Here is a 27676-nt window from a genome sequence, read left to right on the forward strand (position 1 = left end):
TATTTTATTGTTCTTTGTCTTCTTAATTTTAAGTTTTTCTTGTTTTCTGATACTACATTTAATGCTATACATTCCTTCTACTGAAATCTAGGGTTTCAACTATTGTTCAGTTCTAAATGTTTTGTTACTTTCATTTCTATTTCATATTAATAACTTAGTAATATGTTTTTGAAATTTCAAATGTACTTGGGCTTGGTGGCTGTGGTTTTGTTATTGATCTCAACTTTTATTGTATTTTGGTTGATGACTGTGGTCTGAATGTTAGCAGTTCTTTGAAATTTGTTGGGACTTGCTCTGTGGCCTAGAATCTGGTCAGTTTTTATAAACATTTCATGTGTATTCTTTATTGGGTGGAGGGTTCTCTTTCCATATCCATTAGATGAAGTTTGTAATATACATTTTATAATCTTCTGTATTTTTTTGTACTTTATAGCTTGGTCTATTGATTTCGTGAGATGCGTGCTAAAATCGCTCACTATAATTTTGAATTGTTACATTCATAGAATTAACTCAGTTTTTGCAATATATATATACTTGACACTGTACTGTTAGGTATATAGCAGGATTCCTGGTGAATATCCTTTTATCATTAGGCAATGACCCTCATTATTCCCCCGCAAATGCTGTTGGCTCTGAAGTCTATTTGATTGGATTCATTTATTCATTCAATTAAAAGAAATACTTATTGAATATTTATTATTTGCGGGGACACTTATTATTTGAATGCGTTATTTTATGTGTATCCCTGCTGTGACATCATGTTTTAGGCTTCTCTCTTGTAAACAGCTAGAGTTTTACAAAATTCAGTGTGAAGATTTCTGCCTTTTAATGGATTAGTTTAAGCCATTTACGTTGATTTTTATAACTCATATATTTGGAATTCACTAGGAACTCAAGTGTTTTCTATATGCCGTGCTCCTTCTTCATTTAATATTTTTTCCTATTCTGTCTTTTATTAGATGACTTGAGTTTTCCTGTTGATTTTGCTTTCCTTTCCTTGTGTCTACTCCTTGCTCCTTGAGCAGTGGTAGGCCCCCTGGCCGTGGCCATCACACTTAGGGTCTAGCCTGAATCCCAAGCCCAGGTGGATAGGTTCTGTGAAGACAGAGGAGACAGAGGACCTACTCAGGAGTGATTTCTCCAAGAAGACTTCTGAGCTGCCAGCATTTGTAAAGGATCCAGCTCTCAATGAAGCTAACCTGAGCAATATGAAGGCCCCTTTGGATATTCTGGTGCCTGATTCTGTGAAGGGGAAAGGGAAGGAAGAGCAGAAGAAATTGCAGGAGAAGGAATAAATGGATTAAAAGATGAAAGGGCTAGCCGAAGGCCAAGGTTTTCCCAGTAGCCCAGTGAATGGCAAGAAGATCATGATCCTCTTGTAGCACCTGACACCTGGGACTGAGGATGTCACTGGGCTATCAGCCTGGTCCCTACCTGGCTACAGCTGCAGGTACCTCAGATTGAGGATAGGATCAGTTTTGGCGTGGCTGTCTAGCAGGAGGTGTGTGAGCTGATGACCACCCCTCAGCCCGAGCTGGAAGCCTCCCACACTCCAGTCTCCAAGGATTCCTCTGAATGGGGCAGTGTAGCCAAGCAGTCCCATTGGTGCGATGATCTACAGCTCGTGTGCGAGCTGGATGCGGCAGAGTCGCAGGACCTTGGCTGGTGGTCGTGGAGATCCATCATGTTCAAGAAGCTCAGGAAGCCCAGGGGAGAAACAAAGGAATGATGTATTCAGAGCCCTCCCTTTCATTATGTGAGGAGCTCAGCAGATACATTCCTGCCTCTAACTGGAGCTCCAGACTTTCCCCATCTTCCCCCTCTTGAGCTTTCTCCCTCACCTTGTATCTCAGGCATGATAAATGTGGTTAGACCACTAAAAAAAAGATTGCTGTTTTCCTCTTGATTCGTAGTGTAGGTGATTTGTTTTGTTATTTTAGCTGTTATCCTTAAACCTTAAAAATTGTATTTGAGTTAACAGAGTCTAAAATTAAAGTTTATCTGTATCTCTGTTTGCTTCCAAAATAATAGACTCCTTAGAACTTTTTAATGACGCTTTCTCTCTCATGTTCTGATATGACACCATTGGATATTTTATCACCTATCATTTTGTTTCTATCTTTTTGTCCCCAACCATTTTTTTTCTTTTTACAAATCTACTTTTCAAAATTTATTAAAATATATGCCATTTTATTTACACTGTAGTTAGGAGCATGAGATCTAGAAGCAAACTGCCTGAATTTGAATCCCAATTTTATTGTAAATCACTTAGAATTGTGCCTGGTATTCAGTAAAGTACAGAGTAAGCCCTCAGTAAATGTTACTGATGTTGCTTCTTGGATTCTCTTACCCTTTTTTCAGTTCAAATACTTCTTACATCTTGGGATAGTTATTTCATCAAGGACTTGAGAATATTAAACTATCTTTCTCAGTCTCTATCTGAAAATACCTTTAATTTACCCTCAGTCTTGAATAATAATTTTCTAGGTATAGAGTTCTATGTAGATATGTTTCCTCGGCATTTGAAATCATTGAATTCCTTCATTGCCTTCCTGCACCTATCATTGATGAGATGGAGTTGGTGCTAGTCTGTCGTTTGCTTAGATGTGTCTATTTTTTTTCTCTCTAATTGCTTTACAGATTTTTTTTTCTTTTTGTTCTTGTCTTTGATGATCTGCAGTTTCACCACAATCCCATCTGATTTTCAATATGCTTCTTAAATCTAAAGAGTCCTAATATTCCTCAATTCTGAAGAATTCTCAAACATAATCTCTGAATATTGTCTCTCCCCAGTTGCCTTTGTTACAGCTTCTTTAGCCCGCTGTTACATGTGTGTTAGACCTTGGTATTCTTTTCTTCATGTCTCTTAACCATTTTTTTTTTTTATATTTCCCACATCTCTATTTTCCTGTGGTTGATTTTTTTCTTCATCTCCTCCTACCCTCTCCATTCCTGTCCTCCTAAGGTAAGCAACGTAAACATCTGGCATTCATCCTTCCACACATTTCTTGAAGCTCATATAAACAAATGGTACATATATATCCATATAAATTCAATGTGTTTTGGTTTTGTTTGCAAAAAAAAAATCCAGTCATACCATATGCGTTACTTCATAACCTGTCTTGCTCTTTTAGTAACATATTTAGGATATCCTTCCAGATAAGTAGATACAAATTTAACCAGTTTTTAAAAATAGCTAAGTAAATTCTAAGGTATGGCTATTATATGGTTTATTGAGCTGTTCCACTCTTGGTGAACACTTAAGTTATTTTCAGTTTTATGTCTCCATAAACATTGTAGACAAAAACATCCTTATACATATTTACTTATGTGCTGTTTCCTTAATTTCTGTGGGAACAAATTCTACCCTACCCTGCTTTGCCCAGTCCCCCTCCTAAAGAACATCACTTTCTATATTTTAGCTTTTTCTTCTGACTGACATACATACATATGTATATATACGTATGTGTGTGTGTGTGTGTGTGTGTGTGTGTGTGTGTATCATCAGTAATCTGTTGGTTCGACTTATTTTCTTGGTGACATCCTTTCTGCAAACTTCCATTTTCTTTTTATCTGAAATTTCTCCAGGCCTGCTTACACCTGTAATGCTGTGATATCTCTTATTCTAGAACTTTCCATTGCCTTTCTTCTGAGTTGAATCCCCTTTCGTGATTTACCCCATTGCTTGAGAGAGCACACCCTCCAGCAGGTTATCAGAATTAAAACCCAGTGCAGTGCGGAGGCCCTCAGTATGTCTTTTTCTTGATCCACTTGGCCCAGTCTGGAAGCATTGCTCTCTATGCCTGGGTCCCAGCTGTCTGCTCCCTTCACCACATCATCACTCTATACCTTAGTCTTATGTGGGATTGCATAAAATTCTTTTTTTTCCACTAACTCATTTTTGTGGTTCCCAGCCTGCATAGCCTAGCAAAAATGGACCCACAAGAGATATATATCCACATTTTGAATGTCTCTAAAGGTCTTTATTCTCTCTTCTCACTTGATGCCTTGTCTGTCTTGCACAAGGAAATCTAAGTCAAAAATAAATTTTCTTCTAAAGTTTGAAGATGTTGCTCTTATGTATGCTAACTCCCAGTATTGTGGTTAGAAGACTAAACCCATTCTCATTCTTGATGCTTTGTACCTGATTTTTTTTTCTTTTTCCCTAGAACTTGTAGAATCTTGCCTTTTCCCCAGGATTCTAAATTTCACAGTAATTTTCCTCATTATGAATCTATTTTCACTTATCGTACTGAGCACTCAATGTGTTCCTTCAATCTGCTGATATTTGCTTCTCTCTATTAGCTCCAGTTTTTCTTTCCAGAACTCCTATTATTTGGGTGTTGTACTTTCTAGACCAGTCCTCTGATTTTCTCACATTTTCTTTCCTGTTTTCTGTCTCTTTTTCATTTTACTCTTTTGGGGGGCAATTTCTTAAGCTTCAGCTTCCAACCTGTCTATTCGGTTTTCTTTTTTGTTATTGTTTTAAATTTCCTCTTTTCATCTATAAATAGTTGGGTTGTTTTTTTTAAAAGCATTCTGTTCTGTTTTCATGTGTGGGACATTCTCTTAGCTTTCTGAGAAAAAAAAAATGTATTCTCTTTTGAAATTTTCTTCTCCCTTCATGATCTCTGTTTCCTCCCCATTACCTTTTCCTCTTTGTCTGTTTGAACTCTGTTTTTCATGTAGGTGCTCTCCTTGCATGTCTGGTAATCCTTGGCTGTCTGCCTTTATTCAAGAATGAAGAACTAATAAGCTTATTAGAAGCCCTGAGGATGTGTGAGGGGCTGGCTAACTTTGAGCATCAATATGAAATAATATGTTTATGCCATTTGTTGGGGAACTCCTAAAGTCAACCCCTAACAAAGGGGAGTGTTGGGGATGGTCAGAATTTCTAGAAAACACTCTTCCAAACTCTCACACGGAGGGTAAAGGTCTTCCTGTGAGAGCTGAGAGCTTCAGGGAGGAATAAGACTGGAGGGGTCAGCATTCAGAATACAACTTTCTGTTTTGTTTGATGGATGGCATCCCACAATCCAGAAATCCTCTCTCCAGAGACACACCTCCAGTTTTACCCATTGGAATAGAGGGTGCTGCCCAAAAGGATGGAGTTGAGAAGGGGACCTGAGATCTGGAAATATAATTGGTTCTTAAAAATCTTTCACTCCATTCTCCTTATTTTAGTCACCTTTCTCCTCTTCTCCCTTCCCAGTTCCAGGCATAACTAATGCTATCTGTTCCTGGACCTTTGGAACATCTGCTGGTTGGCTCCTAACGTTCCCTATTCCTGGTTTAGAATTCAGCTTCCTTTGATCTGCTAGTTCTATTGCTGTTTGTCCATCTGTTTTCCATCTTCCAAAATCTTGTTACTATTATCTCTTCACCTCTTCTCCTTACCCTTGTGGGTTTATGTCTTTCAAATAGCTGTTTTCCTGAGTTTTAGTGAGGATTAATGTGAAACCAACATTAGACATGTGTGTTCAATTCTCCATTTTTATTTAGAAGTCCTTTGTTACATTTTAGTTGATTTCCTCAAATCTATTCTTCTTCTAGTTCACTAGTTCTATGTTTGTGTTATTCTACTATCTAACTTTTCCACAGAGTTCTTTTAAATAGGGTTTTTTAATTGTATTTTGTTTTATTTTTTTTCAAATCTGCCTATTTTCATTTTCATTTACTCCTTTTATTTCATTATGGTTTTTAGTCTTTCTTATACCACTTTAATAATTTTAAGCAATCTTATTTTGTAATCCATTTCAGAGTCTAGTATTTTTCTAGTTTTTAGGATTTTTGTTTTTCAAAATTTCCCTTTATAACTGTCCCTTATGGTAGTTTATTTCCATGTGTGTGTGTGTGTGTGTTTTGGCAAGTTCATCTCACACAGATTTCTTTTCTATGGGAATCTTGAGTCCTGAGTTGTGACATTGTCCCTACATGGTGGCCACATACTTGTTTTTTCTAGTGATCTAAGGGATTTCAATGGTCCTAGATTGTGTTTATGTTCATTTCTCATCATGGGACTCCTACACCTAGATGTATAGATAGTGTAAATTCTGATCCTACAGCTGAATATGGTTCTTCATGTTTAGGGTTTTGATTTTACAAAGGTGTCCTAAGCTCTGAATATAAGGCAGTTTTCTGCCCTTCGTCTTTGGCCTAATGGGCAGAGTGGTTTTAGTTTCTTTTTCATGGATAAGGTGACTTGTTAAGTCTTTGAGATTTATGAACAGGGCTCAGTTCTGGCCCCCCTGCCTCATACAGGACCAAGGCCATGCCCCTTCATGAGCATTAGAATCTAATCACGATCCCCAGATCTCTAGGGGCATTTTTGTAAATCTGAAACTCTCTTTGGATATCATGGAGTCAACTTTTTGTTAAAGCGAGACAGAGGGAGATAGAGAGAGAGGAGCAGAGGAAGAGGGACAAGCAGACTCTGCACTGAGCATGGAGCCCAATGCATGGCTGGATCCCACAACCCTGAGATCATGACCTGAGTCAAAATCAAGAGTTGGACACCCAACTGACTGAGCCACCCAGGCACCCCTCTGGTTTCAGTTTTTTTTTTTTTTTAAAGATTTTATTTATTTATTTGACAGAGATAGAGACAGCCAGCGAGAGAGGGAACACAAGCAGGGGGAGTGGGAGAGGAAGAAACAGGCTCATAGCGGAGGAGCCGGATGTGGGGCTCGATCCCGTAACGCCGGGATCACGCCCTGAGCCGAAGGCAGACGCTTTAACCGCTGTGCCACCCAGGCGCCCCTGGTTTCAGTTTTTATCCTCATCCCTGTATCCTGTGCTTCTTTCCCTTCCTTCCTTTTCTTCTTAGCTCAGCTCTGTGATGTTTTCTTAAGAATTTCACATCTTTGTAGTGGGAAGAGACCCACAGGATCAGCCCAATGTTTGCTGTCTTGCTGGAAATTAACACTCACATCCACTATTGAGCTAAATGTAGAACATACTAAACAAAAGCTGGAGTCAAATGTAGAGGGTCATGGATTGCCAGAGATCGAAAGGTTCTTGGAGACTACTTCATCCAACCCTAGCATTTTATTTAAGGAAACTCGGGCTCAAAACTGATGAAACCACTTGCCCACAGACACTTGGCCAGTTGTGAAAAGGCTGGGGATAGAGCTCAAAGGGTGGCCACTTTTTTGCTCACCACATCACAGGGAGGAGCACCGTCATCTAGCACTAGCACTTGTCTGGTTGCAAGACACCTTGATCTGATGATTGTGACTTAAATCACTGGAAGATTTTGGGAAAGCCACATAGACCATTGTGTTTCTCTTGTCTTATTTTTATCTTCTGGAATGGAAAGTAATAATGCTTGTAGGATCACTTAAGTTGTTTATTCCAATCCCAATTTTGTTTTCTACTTTTATTTTTTCAGAGAACAATATCTTTTTCTCTTTTTCCTTTTTCTTTCCTTTGGGGCCCAGTTCAGGTTTTTATCTCTTCCAGAAACCTTCCCTGAAGTCCGAAGTCCAGAGAGGGTTTTTTTCTTCTCTGACTCCTTTTAAAATTGTCATTTGAACTTCACAGTTGGTACCATATTATGAATATTTCTGACCCTGTTTAATTACTGAATATGTATGTACTTTCCCCAACTAAATTGTGATGGCTAGTTTGTAAAAATCATACTTATGCATCTTTATCATTTCCCAAAGTGGTTTTATTGGTTAATTGATGAGGAAACAACTTAGATGAAATATGTTCTCTGAGATAGAGCCTGGGCTTGGTGTCAGGAAGCCTGGATTCTGCCCCTTTTCTCAGCATCAGCACCCTATATTTGAGCAAACTGTCTTCCCTTGTATGGACCGGCCACTGAAGTCCAACAGTACACTCATAATAGACTGGTCATGTAATTTATCATTCAAACTGCGACAGTTATGAGAGTAAGGGGGGCACTACTAATAATTTTGCAGGGACAACAGGTGTAAAGTAGGACACTCCCTGACAAGCTGGGACATATGGTCACCTTATGTTATAGATCACCTTGGGCTCTTCAGAAAAATTTGCACAGCTACTATTCAAAATACCAGTCTTCAAATCCAAAATTATCATCCCTTATGAAAGTTTTCATCTACCAGCACAGCTTCATAGGTGATAGAATTTTTAGTTTTCCCAGACATTCATGTTTTCTCAGCTACTTTCGTGGCTTTAAACGCTCATTATAACTGAAGTTAACATAAATTATGGTGTTTGAGACTCAGTACTGCTAAGAGACGAATGCCTTTATTTTCCAAATCAACCCACTCTCTGTCCTGGAAGGAAAGAACACCCATGATTTCTAGAGTCGTGAGCCTTCTTTTCCTGGGTGCTTTTTGAAGCATAGGGATCTTACCTCTGCTATATCCAGTGATGGAGGGAAGTGCTGTGAATGGTTGCTGATCCACAAGAGTGGATACATCTCCAAATACTGGTGTATTTGGTGGCTTAGCATAGTACAGTGAGTAGGGCTTTAAAAAGATGCATTATAAAAGCATCATGGCTTACTAGCTGGCTTGCTTCTACAGCTCCTGCCACAGTGCTCTGCACATGGTAGGCACTTCATAAAGGTTTGTTAGCTTGAAATTCTGAGACACATTTGGAAGACAGTGGTAGCTAAGTAAACTCACTTACCAGTGCTAGTAACTTCATTTCTGCCTATGCTTAGGGAGTCCTGGCATGGTTGGGCCATGGTGTTAGAATGCAAAGAAGAACAGATACTATCTCTACCCTCCAGTATTTCATGATCTAGCAGCAGCTTCAGAGCATAAACAACTAAGTCTAAGAAAGTTCAGGAGAAAGAGAAATCAATTTTGACCTGGGGGAGTTAAGTGGCATTTGAGCTAGGTTTGAAAAGTAGAATTTTTTTTCCTAGGACAGAGAGGGGAGAAGGCCATTTCACATAGTGGGAACAGCATGAACAAAAACCCATTAAGAGGCCAATTGTTTGATGTGTTTGGGGAATCAGAAAAAACCTTATGTGTTTGGAAGATAAGCTTTAATTGGTAGTGGGATATGAGGCAGCAGTCCCTTAATGTCAAACGTGGAAACTCAGGTTATATTATGTAGACAACGGGAATCACATAGTTTTATATGTGTGTGGGGATATTAACCGACCCATGTATAGACTGATAACCTGGCGGCAGGGAGACCAGTTGTGAAGAGGTTCTTGTGTCTAGGAGAGATATAAAGACAGGTGGATAAAAAGAAGGAGCCAGATATGAGGTACCTCGTTGGCAGTTGGTTGGATGTTGGGCTGAGGAGGAAGGAAGAGCCAAGCACAGCACCAGGGAATTGAGTAGGTGATGACGCCATGAAAAGACCCTGGAAAGCTGGAGGGGAGCAGAGTTGGACTGGTAAATATTTCTGGAGAGGTTTGTGAGGAGATTAAGTGAGATAGTGAATGAAAAAACCTTGAACAGTGCTTTGCATAGAGTGGGTGTTTAATAAACACTTAATTAAAAGAAGGAGGCAAAGAAGGAAAGAAAGGAAGGAGGGAACTTCTCCTGCCTCCACATTGTACCACAATAGGGAAGACATTTAGACTGTTAGGAGATCCAGCGGGAATCATTCATTGGGGCTGTTCCTGTCAACGCACTTGCTAATTATTTCATGTTAATTGGGTATACAGACCAGGAGAGAGCTCAGAAAAAGTAAAAGATCAGAATTTGCTGGGGTCAGACAGAGGAGAGGTGAGCTTTGAGCCAAACTTGGAGAAAGAGAAAGAATTGGAGTGATGAAGAGGACCTACGAAGACGGAGGGAGGCAAGAAGGCAGACTTGAACACGCCCCACCGTACAGGAAGCAAGAACGGTGCTGTTTGACATTGAAAGAAGTGTCCACATATGGAGAAATGTCATTGGGTGAGCTGTGGGAGCGTCATCTGGAGGAGGATCTTGCTTACTTTCTGATGAGCCTATCCTGAAATTCGGTCAAGAGACCCCTGTTCTCTATAATAACCAGCCCTATTCCTCCTAAATTCTTTCTGACCGTTGGGACTAACAGCAAGAAACCAAGAAATCAAATCACATTGACTTTTTCTGGGGAGCCATTTCAGGATAACTCAATAAATCCTTTTGTTAGAAGTACTGGCTAGTACTTTGTCTTACAAAATGACTTTTGGTTTCTTTGCCTCGGTCTTTGATTATCGCATAAATATTTTAGTTTCATTATTACATTGTTTTTAGAGGGTAATGCATGGAGTACGTTGGTAAGATTGTTTGCCTTCAGCTCTATCACATCTGCTTCAGGAATGCCAGAAAACAGAAACACAGTTTATTTAGTCAATTGCCTCAATTAGAGCATCTGAGAGAGAGAAGGTGTAAAATCTGGCAGTTGGCATGATGTCGCATCTTGAGTCAGAAAGTCTTGAAGTGGGAAGTTCTTTGGAGGCCTTCTCCTGCCACCTTCTTCAGACTGGTGCCACCCGTCCCCCTCCTGAATGCTTCCACTGAAGGGGAGTTCCCAGAATGTGCCAACTTTTAGGAAAAGGCAAACCACAGTTGAATAAACACTTTCAAGTTAACTTCTTCTCACACTGGTTCCACACTTGTTATGTTGGCCACCGTATGAAATGAATGCAACCCAGAAGTTACCTAGGAATATCTTCACTTGATCTGCAAAATCTCAGTGTCTGTTTGAGGCAATGACATATTTGTCATTTGACAAATTTGACAAGCCATTTGCTTGTCAATGACATATTTTTTGTTTGGAGAAAACTTTTAACGTCATCTTCTCATGTAATTCTCTTCATCTTCTTCTTCATCACCATCAACTTATTTTGTCTTTTCCTTTGGGTATCATGCCTTCTCTTGATATGGGTTCCAAGAAGTGGCTGCATTCAGAGATTTGATATTAAAAATGGCCCAGTCTCAAAAACAATGACAGTTCTCTGTGATTTTTTGATCAAATCACCTGAGTTTGACATTTGGCTGTGTTGCTGCCGGCATTCATATAAAACTTTACAAAGTGCCACTGAAACCTAGCTGTTCTTCTTCGGTAACGTTTCACTCATCCATCCCTTTATTTAGAAAACATCCGAGGCCCACTGTTTCCACCATTTCCTCTTTATTTGGGGCCATTAACAACCCACACTGACATGCCTGCTTCGTAAATGGGTTTTAATCTCTGCCTCTGGGGGCTGATGCCTAATATCCTAAAACCTCACTTGGATGACTACCCCATCTTACTTAAAAACCTTCATGGCATAATTCTTTTAAATAATGCATTGTCCTGATTATAAAAGTAAGATATGGTGGGGTTTTTGAGAAAATTGGGAAAATAGAGAAAAGCGAAAAGAAGGGAAACAAATCACTCATAATCCACCACTGCCAAAAACCTCCCAACCTATTGTTAATCCGTTGGTACACATCCTACAAGTTGTTCTTGTGTCTTTGCCTGGTACTGAGAAGCTTCCCAGTGTGGTCCCAGCTTGATGTTACAACCTTCCCTCTTCTGCCTGCTGTTGCTCTGGGAACATATACTGTCTTGCATGGGACTTTTTCATATGTCTCCTTCGCTGATATTTTTTTCTGATTCTATAAATAATACATGTGGTTATAAATATTTTTTTAAATTTAGATAAGGAATAAAATAAGACTTATCTTCCAAAACATCTCAACCTCCTGCAATAAAAAACACTGATATTTTGCAGACCATCTCATCACCATCAGTTCACCTCTGTGTGCCTGAGTGCACACACATGATTTCCTATAAATGAGATCATAGCATCCATGTGGTTTTTATGGTTGACATCTTTCATTTTCACTTAGTACTTCCCTCCCCCTTCCTTTCTTCCCTCCACCCCTACTCCCTCTCCCCTATGTTGCCAGTGTTATCAACCTTGCATATATCCTTCCATGCTTTACTCCACACTCATGTCATTATATCAAACATGAGATAGGTATTCACACATACCTGTTGTGATTCTTGTCCTTGCTTTGTAAAAACGAGATCATATCATGTTCTCTCTGCATCTTGCTTTTTCCTCACTTAAAAATGGTATGTTGTTTAAATTCCTCCATTCTTTCTTTTTCTTTTCTTTTTTTTTCATTAGAGAGAGAGAAGGAGGGGCGGAGGAAGAGGGAGAGAGAAATTCTTAAGCAGGCTCCACGCCCAGTGCGGAGCCCAGTGCGGCACTCAATCTCACAACCCTGAGCTCATGATCTGAGCTGAAATCAAGACTCAGACGCTTAGCCGACTGAGCCACCCAGGTGCCCCACGTTCTTTCTTTTTTATGACTGCATATTACTCCTCGGTTATCTGTAGCATCATTTAGTAAATGATTCTATTATAAACAACACTATAGTGAACATCCCTTTGTTCATATGGCTTGATCAATGGCAGTATTTTTAAATTTGGGTTGGTATTTTCAGATTGCTTTCTAAATGGCACAGAAATATCTATTTCCACCAGCGGTGTATGAAAGTACTTTTTTCTATATCCTTCCATGTAGCTATGACATTGTCACCACCAAGGGGCAGTGCCTTTAAATTGCAGGAAGGGATGGGGGGCAGCATCCCTTTGAAATCTCAGACTTGAATACAAATATGGCGCCATAATGAAACCATCACAGTGATATATATAGAAGAGAATTCATTAAGAGGTGATCATGGTTTACTAGAGTTGGGTTTTGGGGAACTAATATTTGTAGAAATGAACCCTATGGCCTGAAGTGTTATTTTATTTTTAGGGTGATTGTTTTTAACCTAGCATCACAGCTAGAAATTTCCCTCTTGGCTTTAATTTGCTTTCTTATAGTTTTTGTCAGAACTCAAAAGGTAAAACACATCACATTCAACTTTTGAACTTTGAGTCAACCTTGAAAATATGCACATGTATGTATGTCAAGGTGAGATCTGGTGAAACATGGTTTAGATTTTAAATGCTTTTAAAGTAACTGTCGACATGGAGTTAGAAGCAGGTGGAAAGGCTGGATCTCACAGACCATCTCCTGAGCTATGCAGGGATGTTTGTCTTCCCCCCTTTCCTCCAAGATGGCAACACAGTCCCATTCTCTCCCTCCTCGCTGCCTGTCTGCCTCTAAGTCATGGACTGTCTGGTGCTTTCTGTCCTCATCCTGGCTGCAAGATCTGCCACCACTTCTCTTGTTCTTCTTTCTTCCTTCCGCCCCTCTCCCTTCCATTTCTCCCGTGTTTCTCAGCTTTCCCGCAAAGAGTCTTGGCTTTTGCAACTGTTGCCAGCCACTGAGATTGCATTTTTGGGCCAGCAAGCCTGCCCTCCCACATCATTTTGGGTGCAGCCTCAAGGTCATTGGCCTCTCTTAGCTGCTTTCATCCCTCATTTTTCTGTTGATAGACTCTCCACCTGACACAGATGCTTCTCCCACCCCACTTTAACTTTTTTTTATCTGCCATCATTTGGGAACCTTGAGTACCTGTGGGCCTGAGGTTTCCCTGTACTTTGAGGTAGAAATAGATTTTATCTCTGAGAGAGCTCTGACCAGCCTGTTCTTTTGGCTGTTGGTGTCTTACCAAGTAAAGAACCTTTGGATTATTATGGATTGTTAGAACTGTGTGGAGAACAAATGAGGTAATCTAGAATGTTGTTTCACTGTTCTTCAGTGAATGTTCTCAGTGTCCGGGACAGTCATGAGTAGGATTCTGGTCTTAACTCCTTAATGCTGAATCTGCTCACATTTGTAGGTTAGACAAAGCCTAAACATTATTTTGATATAGTGTGTGTGTGTGTGTGTGTGTGTGTGTGTGTGTGTGTGTGGTTTAATATGTACAACTTGTCTGAACACGGTAGCTCTGTGGTTTGTCTTTTACTGAGAACTGCTTTTTTTTTCCTTTTCTAAGAAAATGCCAGTTTTCTAAACTAAAGTCTTTCTTGTGAGCTCATCAGCAGTGAAGGATGTTGTGTGAAGACGTGTTGGTGATAATAAGATCAAACAATCGCCTGATTCAGGTGACTTTAACTCAAATCATATTGACTAAAATAGTATTAAACATGTGATGCTGTCATGTGACATTTGAATATTTGCCAAGGAAAGCACTCAGGTTGCTACGACTGGCTGCAAGAGTGAGTGATTTTCCTGTTTTACTGTTTTTTCATACATTTTTGTTTGAGAATCTGAAACCAACCTTTATAGTTTGTGGAGGGAAAGTGACATGGACAGTCAGCATGAATCTGTTTACCTGCTTTTCCCTTTCATGGCTTATAAGAATTCAGGTCCCTTAGTCCTAATCAATGTATAAATTAGGGGACACACACCTTGACAACTTCGAAATTTCTTTTTTTTTAAAGATTTTATTTATTTATTCGACAGAGATAGAGACAGCCAGCGAGAGAGGGAACACAAGTAAGGGGAGTGGGAGAGGAAGAAGCAGGCTCATAGCGGAGGAGCCTGATGTGGGGCTCGATCCCATAACGCCGGGATCACGCCCTGAGCCGAAGGCAGACGCTTAACCGCTGTGCCACCCAGGCGCCCCAACAACTTTGAAATTTCTAGATGTCCTTTCTCTCTCACACCACCTTCCCACAAGTCCTTTCCGTATTTTTTCATCCTTTATGTAAAGGTAGTGATCTGTATTTGACACAGCTTAGAATTCACACCTAAGATACCTGGGTCCCACTTGTGCCTTATGGCCACTTCTTACTGCATGTCAGCAACATTTTATTATCGAGTACCTATTTTGTTGCACATGTCTGAAGGACTGAAAATGAGGCCAGACTCCCTAAAACAAAATGTAGAAAGTCAGGGGCTTCCAAAACTACAGAGCTCTGCCTAAGAGAATTTGCTAAGGATTAACAGTGACCACTTGTGGGCTCTTGTGGGCTCAGAGACTCTTGTGGGCTCAGAAAACCAGAACCTAGAGGTTCGAGTCCAGAGAACACAAGAGCAGCCACCCCTCAAGAGACAGTTTTTGGAAGGCTCTGGGAAGACGAGTGGAAGCAAGAGGCCATGAATGATGAGTGGCCACTGTGAGAACAGAGCAGCCTGTGAGGTAAGACCAACGTTCAGGGTGAGGTGTATTAGAGTCAATGAGAAGGGCAGGAGATTTGGAACCGAGTCACAGGACAGTCCCATCGCAAGTGGGGATCCAGAGTGCAGGTGACAGGGACCGTCAGGAGGGCCCGGATCCTCACGGTCAGGCTGAGTGAGAAGCCGCTGGATTTATTTAGTGGAGTCGTGCAGGAGGGGATTGGCAAGGAAATGCAAACCTACAGCGCTGTGTGAATGGCAGGTGGGAAATGAACTGACAGGAAGGAGGAGAGCCTCGTGGGCACGATAAGCTCGTTCTGAGACATGACTGAACTGAAAGCAGAGAAAATACTCTCTTAATCCAGGGTCTTTCATTCGTTACAAGTTCAGCATCTTTGTATTTCATTCACAAAAGAGCCAAATGCATTTAAATATATATGCTTGCTCATGGAATTGTGGTTAGAAACTCATTGCTGTTGGGAATGTTATGAATTAAAGGGAGTTTGACCCGAATAACATGGGAACAGTGGGAACGCCACTTGAAGCCATTGGTAAGGTAACCTTACATTCACTATTTTGTAAAGAATAAAAGACCTTTCTGTCTTGGGCTTGAAGTCCACGCTACCCCTGCCCCAGCATGACCCCAGTTGGAGCCCCCAGTCTTCCCCCACGAAGGCCTCCAGGAATTGCCACCTGGGCAGTCACTCTCTGTCCCCTCTACCTCTGTCCCCACTTTGAGTGACTAGTCCAGGCCCTGCCAGGGGTCTCCCACCTTCCCTCACCTTCCAGAATCTTCACCATCTCCCCTGCACCACCTCCAAGTGTGCTCCGGGCTCCCAGTCCTGGAAACGATTGCCTTCCATCCTGCTGCTTCTCTGGACTGCTGCCAGCTTCCTGCCAGGATTTTAAGCTTCTGCAAAGCTGCATGGTCTCGGAGTCCTCTTCCTCACTCCCCGTTCCCCTCCTAGCCCTCCAGCGAAGTGGGTCTTACATTTCTGTCACTCTAACAAAACAGCCATCTCATAAGTGAGTTATGTACCAATTTCTGACGACATCCAGAGCCACGACGTTTTCCTTTTCTGTAGCAGTCGGAACCTGGGGAGATGTCTCCCTTGAAACACCTGACCTTCTTGCTTCTGTTATGCAAGCCTGATTCTTCCTCGAATCTCCCTGACCAGAGCATCTCTGTGCAGCATCTCCCACCTGGTAAATGCAGACCTTGGCCCCAGTGCAGGCTGGGTTTCTTCTCTCTGGCTTCTCTCTACTTGAGATCTCATGGACTCCCTCTAAACCTTTCAACTCAGATGCAAGGTGTTCCAAAACCCCCACCTCCAGACCTCACAGGTCTCCCGTTTTCATTCCAGATTTCCAGCTCTCTGCTGGCCACAGCAACATGGACAATCCACTGCTGTTTAGAACCCTGCTCTGCCTCTTCCTCCCCCAAACCAGTCTCCGTAATGGGGGAACCTCATCCTGGTCCCCACATCTCACTCATGTTTGGTTCCATCTTCTTACTTTCTTCTGTGTCTATACTCTTACAGATCTCTCATTTCCTCCATTTCAAACTCTGTCCTCATGGTGTTCTAGAAGTGAAAATGGATGGGCAGTCTACTACATCCTTACTTGATCTGTATAAACAGAAGAGGTCTAGGTCAAGGGAATGTAAGTCTAACTTGAATCATAAAAAGAGAGCCACGGCCCCTAGGTCAATTCCAAGACTTGAGCCAGTTTGCAGACCCAGAACCCTTAACTGGGGGGGAGGCTAGGTCCCCCATTATACTGCCAGAAATTTATATCATTAATCTTTCTCCCAGCCTTCCCCAAAGGGTCCTACAGCTTTTTATCAGAGTAACTGTGCCCTGTGGAAAAGAAAATAATCAGACCTTTTGAGGATTTTTGGACACTAGCTCTGAATGGACACTAATTCCCCGAGACCCAAAGCGTTGCTATGGGCCACCAGTCCGAGGTTAGGGGATCCCTGCAGCTTGAGCTCCGTTGGATTGGTCCTCACAGCACTTTGTGCAGGTGGAGGGGGCTGGCCTTGCGGGTCTTCCATCTTCCCTGTCCTTGGCACTACCAAAGCACCTCTGCAACCTTTATATTCCCCGGATCCAAACTTCCACAGGTGTTCTGTTCTGGGAAAGAGTGTCTTCCTTAGCCTGATCGTTGAAACTGTCCACAAAGAATTCTTCCCCTCAGTGATGGGTAGTAAGGAGGGTACGTATTGCAAGGAGCACTGGGTGTTATACGCAAACAGTGAATCATGGAACACTACATCAAAAACTAATGAAGTACTGTATGGTGACTAACATAACATTAAAAAAAAAAAATTCCCCTCTCTGCAGCTTCCTTGGCCACAAGTCCTCAACCCAGTTCTCTGCCCCGCACCCTCCCCATCCCGATATACAGCCCCCCAAACAGGTCACTTTCTTTCCTCTCTCTTTTACCTTTACTCACGGTGTTCCCTGCATCTGGTATTTCTTTTTGGCTCCCTGCTGTGGATTTGTGTGGTGCCTGTTTTTAGCACAAATATGCCATGTCCCCTTGTAAAACCTTTTTCTGCATTTGAGTCTGTAACAGCCAGGGAAATGAGCACGAAAGCGTGGCTGGATTAATTCACCAGTCTTAGGGAAATAGAGGGGGTCCTTCTAGGTGTGGGTCGTTACCAATCTTCATCAACAAAAGATTGCCTTGTTTATACCTGTTCTTCATAGTCAGCATTTTCGTAAATCTGCTTAAGGTGAAAGTGAGTTCTTTGTGTTTAAAAAATCATATGGGAAGCAGAGAAATAAGAAATGTTCATTTTGTTTAATGCGTGAGTATATTCCATGACAGGTGGCCTCTCAACTTGCACAAATTGAACAGAATTGGTTGGCTGAAACCTATCAGCAGAGCAGGAGGAATAATGGCCAGGTGGTGGGACCAGGAGCAGATGGGAAATATTTACTTAGATCTTCAGTTCTTCTTGTTAAGAGTCCCTCTAATCAAGTACCTCCCCTTAACTGTGAAATAAACTTCCAGTACCTTTGAGTAGTCTTTTCTTTGAAAAGGTAATTTCCGTGCCAGTTTCTCCTTTTTTCCAAATGGTTAGAATAACCAGACAGTGTCAGTGGAGTCCGTACAAGCTTGACTACTCCCAAGTTTTATTAAAAGTTTCCAGATCTCAGAGTCAAAATTAAAACAGCACAAAAGTTATATTGAAAATGTGATAAATGTTGGGATTTTTTTTTTTTTCAGACCAAATAAGGCAGCGTCACCCCGGGGGGGGGGGGGGTCTGTGCGGACTCTGCATTGGAGGCAGAACTTCCTCATGCCTGGCTCACCTACCCCAGCACTCTAGTAGACCCAGGCAGTCTAGAAGCCTAGGTGCTAGATCCCCCAGAGGTACCTTTGGTCTTCAGGAAATCCTATAATTCTCCATGCGCTGTCAGCCCTTAAACAACTTTGAATTATTCTTCTCCTTTGACTATGCAGCATGGCTCTGTTGGTTTTCTTTGCACATGGTTTTCTTTGCACTTCTCTCACTACTGCACTCCCATCTTCAGCCCTTAAACAACTTTGAATTATTCTTCTCCTTTGACTATGCAGCATGGCTCTGTTGGTTTTCTTTGCACATGGTTTTCTTTGCACTTCTCTCACTACTGCACTCCCATCTTCCTCTACCAACATTTGTGAAGCATTTATGTAGCGCCTGCTGGGGGCCAGAGCCACGCTTAGTTGCATGGATCTATACAGAGATGAATGGGACATGCCCCTGCTCTTTAGGGGCTCACCCCGCCGCGTCTCCACCTCTCTCCTTCCTCCATCTGGAACTCTGAGCACTTGGAGTGCTCCCCAACACCTTTCCCTCCTTCTCCTCTCCCCTGTTCACTCACCTCTTCAGAAAGACATTTTTTCCTCGTGGTTTCAATCATAAAACTATATTCCCAGTTTTATTTTCTTATCTGCAGTACTGAATTTTCTCTTGCTTTCCCCCAGAATCAGTGTGTCCCTGGGCCAACCAAGTCCTCACAAAGCACTCCCCTTTTCTGTCAGGATCAGCCCAGGTTTCCTTCCCCCCCCCCCCCAAGACTCCCAAATCTGGAAACCATCATAGGTCACACTCCCCTCTTTCGTCTGTGTCCGGAAATCAGTGTTCAGGTTCCTCTGACCTGCTTGTTGATTCTTTCTTTCTTCACCTTTCACACTGCATCCATTCCGCTTGGTCCTGGTGGGCACACAGTGGCCCCAGCCCTCCCAATGAACTCTGCACATCCAAGCCAACATCCCCTTCTTTAAATCCCATCTTATGGGTATCCCTCTCCTTATGTGGCAGAGATGATGTCTTACTTTTTTAGATCTCTGACTGAATCTGACCCAGCTGTTTGCATACAGTAGGCACATAATTAATGCTTCTTGATCTGTTGTGGCAAAGGCATACTTAGATTTTAGATTGTCAGCCTTAGCTTTCCTACTGTCTTTATCTTGCAGAACCTCCAAATGGTAATCCCTGCAATGGCAATCCCTACTGTTGTAGCCCTGGGGCAAGTGTAGCATGGCAGCAAACAGTGAAACAGATCAAAAATTGGGAAGTGAGATCCAAGAGGGAAATTAAGGAAAAGGAATTATTCAATATGGGAGAAACCAAGACAGTGAGAGCTCATAGTGGGATACTGTGCAGATGGCCTGCCTCTCTTGAGACAGTTGTCTACACACCCTTAGTTTTCACTCTTACAAATGTATGTCCTTTAATACTTAGTACCTTACTGTCTACCTCATGATTGCCTATGGCTCTTATCGTGCATTGCATTCATGGTGGGCAGACATAGCCAAAGCCACATGATTCGTGCTGGTGGGTGGCGCCGTCCAGGACGCACCAGGGTTGGAATGGCTCTGCATGTCAACCCACCAAGCACATCCTGGAAGCAGAGATGTGGACCCAGCCGTGGAGGTAACCCAGACTTCCTCCTCCAAGAGGTCAAGGTTTCGGGGCGCCTGGGTGGCACAGCAGTTAAGCGTCTGCCTTCGGCTCAGGGCGTGATCCCGGCGTTATGGGATCGAGCCCCACATCGGGCTCCTCCGCTATGAGCCTGCTTCTTCCTCTCCCACTCCCCCTGCTTGTGTTCCCTCTCTCGCTGGCTGTCTCTATCTCTGTCGAATAAATAAATAAAATCTTTAAAAAAAAAAAGAGGTCAAGGTTTCATAGGGGTCAGACATGGAGGCAGCAAACTGTAGTAGAGAGGGTAAGGCACCGTAGGAAAGGTATAGGTTCAAAGTAAGGGAAGATTTCTAGCGAGAATTGTAAAACCCCGAAATGGATTACGGAGAATGCTTGTTGGCACCCTCTTTCCTGGAAATGCTGAAGTTGTAGCAACTGTCTACCGTGGCCTGAGCACAGAACTTCTCCAGGGGCTGGAGTATAGGAAAGAGGGCTGCTGGTGCTCTATTCCCACAGCCCACTTATCTGGATCGCTTCGTTTGCTTGGCAGGGAGTTGGCTGCAGGCTGCTGCTTACTCAACCACAGAAGTGAAATTTGTTACTTATGAGAAATAATAAAAGATCTTTCTTTTTCTAGACTTCCTCTAGTCAAATGGGTCTGTTTTCTTTCTAAATGGGGGAGTATGTTTTGCTTTTTTTTCCTTTCGTGGCATTCAAATTACCTTTTGTATATACTCTGCCCAGTAGTTCAGAGTATATTTACAAGAGAAGCAAAGCCCCAAATCATAGTGAATGCTCACCATTTTCTTCCAAGATGGTATGTGGAGTATGTGCACAGATGGAAGAAGTTAGGCTGTTGAAGATTTGATGGAATTCACCAGCGTTAACAATGGACATTTTTAGTATCATCAGAATGTTTTTCTGTTATTCCTTTGGCTAAACAACCATTACTGAGCAGTTACTCTGTGCCCTGCACTACGCCTGCTAGTTGTAGAAGAAACAAAATGCATAAGACATGGTCTCTGCTTTCAAGGCATTTACAGTCTAGAGGGAAGATAGAATGTATTACAAGGAAAGGATTATTCTAGTTCAAAGGAAGGCCATCATGGAGAATCATGGTAGAATTATAATAGTTCGAAATTCTACTTTTTCAAGCTTTGTCATTTCAGTCCTATATTAGCCTGGTTTTTCACTTAAAAATCATTTCTGATAATCAATTCACATGGTTTATATGCTGAAACAATTTAGAAAGGGCTTTATTGATAAATTTCACTGCCACCTCTGTCCGCATCTACCCAATTGGCTAGTCTCTTATTCGATTGAAACAGGTAACTATGTATGTTAACGCCCTGAGTATAGATGTCCAGTGTCTCTTCATGCAAAATAATTACATATGTATTTAAATTTTCTCTCTTTCTTACACAAAAGGCAGCATGCTATTTGCCTTGTTCTTCACTTGGCCTGTGAATGTAACAGTTTACCTCGGAGACCTTAGCATATCAGCGCACAGAGTATATCCTTTTTCTTTCTTCTTCGGTAGGACAATACCTTCATAGTATTCCATTGTTTTGGAGATACCACAGTATATTGGTTATCTCTTGCTGCATAATAAACTGCTCCATGACTTTGTGGCTTACAACAACAATGATTTTATTTATTCACACCTTTGTGGGTGTGCTGTTTGGGGTCAGCTGGGTGGTTTTTCTTCTGATTTTGCATGGATTTACTCAAATGGATGAGGTTATCTGGCAAACTGAATGGGGCTAGATGCCCAAGATGGCTTCACTCACATGTCAGTGGTAGATTTTGACTACCAGCTGGACCAGCTTGACTAGCCTGGGTTTACTTCACATGATGACTGGATCCCAAAAGCAGAGAAGAAGCATGCCCCCAATGCAAGAGAGCTTATTAAGCCTCTTCTTGTATCGCACATGCTAATGTTCCATTACCAAGTAGCCAGGTCATAGGGCCAAGCCCAGAGCCAATGTGGGAAGGACCTTCACAAGGGAGGGAGCACCTTGAGGAGAGATTCATTGACTGTGCCTGTGTTACTGCCTCCTACACATGTCTCATAAGTACCCTATTGATGGACACCTGGTTATTTCCAGTCTTTTGGCATTACAAATAACACCCTAGTCAACTGCCTTGCCCATTATTCAGCTCACACGTGAGTAGTATAAATTTCTAGAAGTGTGTTGCTGGGGCAAAGGGTAAATGCTTTTTAAATTATCTATCTCTTCTATTTCTGTGGTGCTATTTCTCTGGTTATTTTAAGCTTGTGTGCTGTCACTTCTGCAGAAGCTTTGAAAATGTGAAAAGAGTCTGGATAGGAAATGCATATAAACTGAATTAATTAGAAACTCATTCCTAAAATGGCAAAAAAAAAAAAGATGAAAGCTATACTAGAAACCAAATAACATTGAATAAAGTAACATGCATTTGAATAAATAGGCCTATTATTATAACAATGGTTTACATTACTATTGTGTTACAGTATAGAAACAGTTTGCTTGTAGTATCTTACATAATTCTTTCTCACAATACTATGAGTTAAGGGTATAATTGGCCCCATTATATATACACATGTATATACATACATATATATATATATATATATATATATATACATATATATGTAACGTGGGGGGGCATGTGTGTGGATTTTTTTAAGACTTAGAGAAGTTACATGACTTGCCGCAACCAGTGGGTTATAGCCAGGATATATACCCAGCCCTGTAACAATAAACTTGACCTTTTCTCATTAAGTGCTTCTCGTTTAGTAGGGACTTGTACCTTGTTAGCTTAGCTTAGCTTCAGTTGGCATTAATTTGCTCTGCTTGCTAACTTGCCATGCTCATATACCATAATCATAAATGATATCTTTTCAGGATGCTCTTTTTAAAAAAATTACAAATAGTTTGTTTCTAATTTCTGAACACTTGAGAAGCATCCCTAAGGTTTTCTCCTGCTGTGTGGGTGAGATCGTTGTCCGAATTGAGAGCTCCCTTCCTGATCTTAGTCGCTAGTAAATCTTGAAAGAGGAATTCTCTTTAAGCCCATATGTTAGCTTTCAGCCTTCAGGAAAGAGGAGGTATTTTTAAATAAAACCTTGCCTTGGCCCTCCTGCAGCGGCATGGAAAGTAGACTGTTTTCTTTTTTTCATTCACACTCAGACATTTTCATAGGGGCTTGGTCACGGCAAGTGGGCCTCACGTACAAACCACCCACTTCCCTGAAGCATGATTGATTAGCAAAGCTGTTCTGCCCAAGGGCAGCCTGTTTGCCTGAGCCTGGATGTTGACAGGTTTGACACGCACAGATTTTAAAACAGGTCTCTCATCCCCAGACTGCAGGCCTGCAGGCTGTGGGCCAGGACGCTTGTTCTTGAGGGAGGGGAGAAGAGAAAGGATACACTTCGCGGAGCAGGGCAGGCTGCATGGATCAGGAACCACCTCACATTCTAGAATTCCTGAAACATGGCAGCTCAGGCCAAAGTTCGTGCTTGCTGAGAGAGCTCTTGAGGCTGCTGGGGCCACCAAAACCAAATTGCAGAAGAAATGTGAAGTACAGGCGAGTGGAAGGATGCTTCAGCCAAGCCTGTGGGAACGAGAGTGGACCCCGTTTGATGAAGAATCTCAAAACATCAAAGGAAGGCATTCTTTATCAAGGAAGATAGACATTTGATGCCCAGTCATCTTAACCTATGTTGGAAGTTTGGAAATACAGCCAAACAGTGACCCTGTCAACCCAATGAGGTCTTTCATGTCTGTCTCCTTTGGGGCCTCCAACAAGGTGACTTTTACAGAGCAGAATCCACATAAATGTGTGCTTCCCAAATGCTAAGGCTTAAGGTAGACTTAGAAATCATCTTGTTGGGGCGCCTGGGTGGCTCATTCGGTTCAGTGTCTGACTTGATTCAACTCAGGTCATGATCTGCCGGTCATGGGATTGAGCCCCATGTCGGGTTCCATGCTCAGCTCCAAGTCCGCTTGGGATTCTGTCTCTCCCTCTCCCTCTGCCCTTCCCCCCCCCCCACTCTCACACATGCGTGCACACACTCTCTCTCTTTAATTAATTATTTTTAAAACTAAACCATCTTGTCCAGGCCTCACCATTTTAGAGATGAGTAAACTGAGGCACGGGACGGTTGGGTCAGTGGTCTCAGGGTGTTCTCTTCGTTAGTGGCAGGACCAGGTCTTCTAAATCTTCGTAATGCCAGTAGTCATAGAGTCGTGCTGCTGATATTCTAACGAATGTTAAATGAGTGAAGGAATAAGTTAATTTTCTTTTACAAGAAACTTCTTTAAAAACCACTCATTCAGTAAAGCCGGGCAGGATCATCCACTTCATTTACTTACATATTAACCTTAGATCATCTCAGGGACATTCCTTTGGGGTGTGATAGGAAAGGGGGGGTTTATAAGGACAAATCGGTTAGTGTCTTGAAAGACTTTCAGGAATCTGGGTTTCAAGGCATTTTGGCCATCGTACAGAAAGTCTTAAATGTCAGCGTTGGTTGAAAAAATTGGACTTTCTTACCATGATGTGTTACATGCTCAAAGTGCGGATGGCCTGTTAGGGACACTTCAGCCCGAGGCTAAGAGTAGTCTTCAAGTGCACTTTAGGGACCTGGATGGCAGTGCAGCAGTAGGAGCAGATGTCACTGGGGAGATGGGCCCTGGTCTTTGCCCTGATCCCTCTCGAGTGCTGGCTACTCACTGCCCACTTCACGCAGAGGTGCCACACTTGCTCTGAATACCCCACCTGATAGGCTGAGGGCTCGGCAGATTGGGCTGCTTTAGGGAATGCCACCCCTTCCAGCGTGACTTCATTGTTCTTCTGTCGCATGCTTGACTGTCAGTTCTCTCGTCTTTGGCTCATGACCGTCCTGCCACCTGCGATGGAGGGGAGAAACTTTCTCGAGTCCTTTCACTGATGCGTCTGACTGTATCTGTTGTCATCACTACATTTTGACACCTGACAAAAGAGTGTCTCAACTCTTAACTTTCCTCTCCAAGGTGGAAGGGATAAGTCATAGCTCCCTTTTTGGATATAAGTCCATCATTGTCCTGCAGGCCACGGAGAAGGTCTTAGAAGCCCATTTATCAGTATCTGCAATAGTGCTGCATATTTGGTTTCCGGTGTGTCGTGAAGAAAAACCTGCAAATAACTACAAGTAGGGATTCCAGTGAAATGTGGGCTCTGCTTTGCTCTAGCTGGCGTGAGAGGCTGTGTAACTCTAAGAATACCGGTAGTGGTATCTATCTACATTCTAAGAATTTAGGGAGGCGAGGTTTGTACAGAATTAAATCACCCCGTCATATCTGTGAGGCTTCCTGCAGAACGAAGGCGAAAATAAACCCAAACAAACAAAACAGGAACATGTCTGAACACCGTGAGATGCGTGCTCCTCAAACAGTAGAGGTTTTGAATTGGTCTTTAAATATTTCATTGGAGACCTACTTGCTTGAAAATGTGCTTCTCTCTCTCTCTCTCTCTCTTTTTTTTTTTGGTAGTGTTGTTTTGTTGTTAATTGTTCTGCTTTTTGTTCTTACTATCATATTTAACCCATGTGTGGTTGGAAAGGTCAGGATTTTCTTGATAGAAAGTGGAGGGGAGGTAAGATTCTGCCACCCACACCACAGAAGAAGTCGGATAGGCCTGGCTAGGGTGTGCATGTGTGTTTCTGCATGTGTATGTGTTTGTGTGTCTGTGTGTCTGGGTTGTGTCTCCATGTCTGTATATCTGTGTGTATATGTGTGTCTCAGTGCATCTGTGTCTGTGTTTTTGTGTCTGTGTGTGTGTGTCTGTGTTTCTCTGTGAGTGTGTGTGTGTCTCAGTGTGTATGTCTCTGTGTGTATCTGTGCACGTGTGTGTGTGTGTGTTGGTGTGTATGCAGGTACACAGCATTGTCAGGCTAAACCTTCCTTCAGCATCATGCTTCTCTTTTCCTCATCCCAAAACCACTTTGCTTTGTTGTTAAAGCAAATATAACTACTTTCTTACAAAATAAAGACCAAATAACCTGAAGAGCTCAAATAAAATCCACCCCATGACCCAATATTAAAAGACAAAAATTTTCCATGGAGAAAGTCCCACACCAGACTGAGGAAGGCAGACAAGTCAACTTGAGTCTTTTGCTTGCTTGTACTTCTTTTTTACCCCCTACAAAGAATGCTGTCTCACAGACTCCACATCTCAGTTCGCCATATCTGCCTGCTAATGGTTTTCATTTGAATTTAAAATATTCGGTGATCCTTGGAGAAGAATGAAGAAGCCAGGTTGAATATTATATTATCTTATGAAAGCTTGCCTCCCCTCTTTCCCTCCCCTCCTCCCCGCCCCCTCCCCCCTTCCCTCCCTTCTCTCCCTGACTGGGCCTGTTGTGTGCCCAGATTTACCAGATGTGAGCCAGCACAAGGCCCACTCTGGAGGGGACAGCCACCTCCCAGGCACCGTTCCTCCCAGGCAGCCGCCCCTGAGGAACTTCGTGGAAAATGCAGGAATGGTTTGGCATTCAGTTGCGTCCTGTTCGGAGCAGGACAGATTGCAGCAGCGAGTGATGACAGAAATAGCCACCAGAGAGGGAGTTCTCACCACGTGACAGATACTGTGCTAAATGCTTACCTTGCACTGCCTGAGTCCTGAAAACCAGTAGAAGGTATGAGAATTGTTCCTCATTGTCAGACAGGGAAACCGAAGCTCAGAAAGGTGAATGATATGTCAACAGGGACACAGCTCAGAAGGGACAGGGTGGGCCTCGAGCCAGGTTGGCCTCTGAAGGCCATGCTGTTGGCCCCCACAGCATCCCCAGAAGGAGCCCAACCCTTAAATACGCAGAAGAATCTATTTCACGTATGAATTTGGCAGCCACATGTCACCAAGCCATAACGTTCTTCCCTATTTGGGAAAAAAGTTGCTTTTCCTCACCAGCCTTTATAATCGTCCAGATTTCTATTCTAAGAAATAGCAACATGTAAAGAAGATAGATTCAAAAAAGAATTGGTTTTTGTTGTGAGGTGCAGGCTGGAAGATAGAGTTTAAATGCTAAAATATTGGGATTTAACGATGAGGAAAAGGAGGTTGAAATGTGGAATTTAGAAATCTGAGAAATTAGGAAATCCAAGCTGCAAGGAGCCCATAGCTGTAATGCATCCAGGGGTAGGAGCACCAAGTTCATGTCTGCCCAGCCTTCTGGAAGGCTGTTTGTATTTTATCCTGTGTGATAAAGGCCTGCGTCTTTCTTACTGCCTGACTTAACTAAGCATATTAACCGCATGCAATGCTCAGCTCTCATTAATTTTCCATGGGCTCACTTGGCTTTGATCTTTTCATTTCGAGGCCCAAAACGACCATATAGAGGGAGAAGGGATCACGTTATATCTCCTCCAGTATGTGTCATTTGTCCCCTAATGATGCCTTTCAATCAGAGAAAAGGTTTTAGTAACCAAGTGACTAAATTATAGGCTACCCCTCCCCTGCCTCCTTTATCAAAACTTAATTAGTATTGACTCTTTCCTTGGCTAAATCCCATTTCAAAACCTGCAGGAACGAACTTTTTCCATAGCTGAACCTTTTAAAATTATGTATTTGAAATATCTTGAAGCCTAAGAGAATAGTGTTTAAACAAGTTACGCATTGATTTCCTCTTACCCTGAATTATTTCTCGCCTGATTTTCCTGAGGTTGTTCCTGAAACATTCTTTGTGGTTCACTGAACACAAAAAACAAACCCATGTACCAGGTTGGGTGAGGCTGTAGGGATAAGGGAAACATGGCATTTGTTCTCAAGCAACGTAAGTCTCGTCAAGGAAATGAGACACT

General features: G+C 42.3%; 1 protein-coding gene and 1 pseudogene across 3 annotated transcripts in view; both read left to right on the top strand.

Moving 5' to 3' along the window:
* Window positions 1–26195, top strand: part of LOC113253177 (proteasome activator complex subunit 1-like) — a 30714-nt pseudogene extending 4519 nt beyond the window's left edge.
* BCL2 (BCL2 apoptosis regulator) overlaps window positions 1–27676 on the top strand; it is a 168740-nt gene that overhangs the window by 78900 nt on the left and 62164 nt on the right. The gene's annotated exons all lie outside the window — the stretch shown is intronic.

The sequence above is a fragment of the Ursus arctos genome, unplaced genomic scaffold, assembly GCF_023065955.2.
Source record: "Ursus arctos isolate Adak ecotype North America unplaced genomic scaffold, UrsArc2.0 scaffold_17, whole genome shotgun sequence".
Classification (NCBI taxonomy): Eukaryota; Metazoa; Chordata; class Mammalia; order Carnivora; family Ursidae; genus Ursus; species Ursus arctos.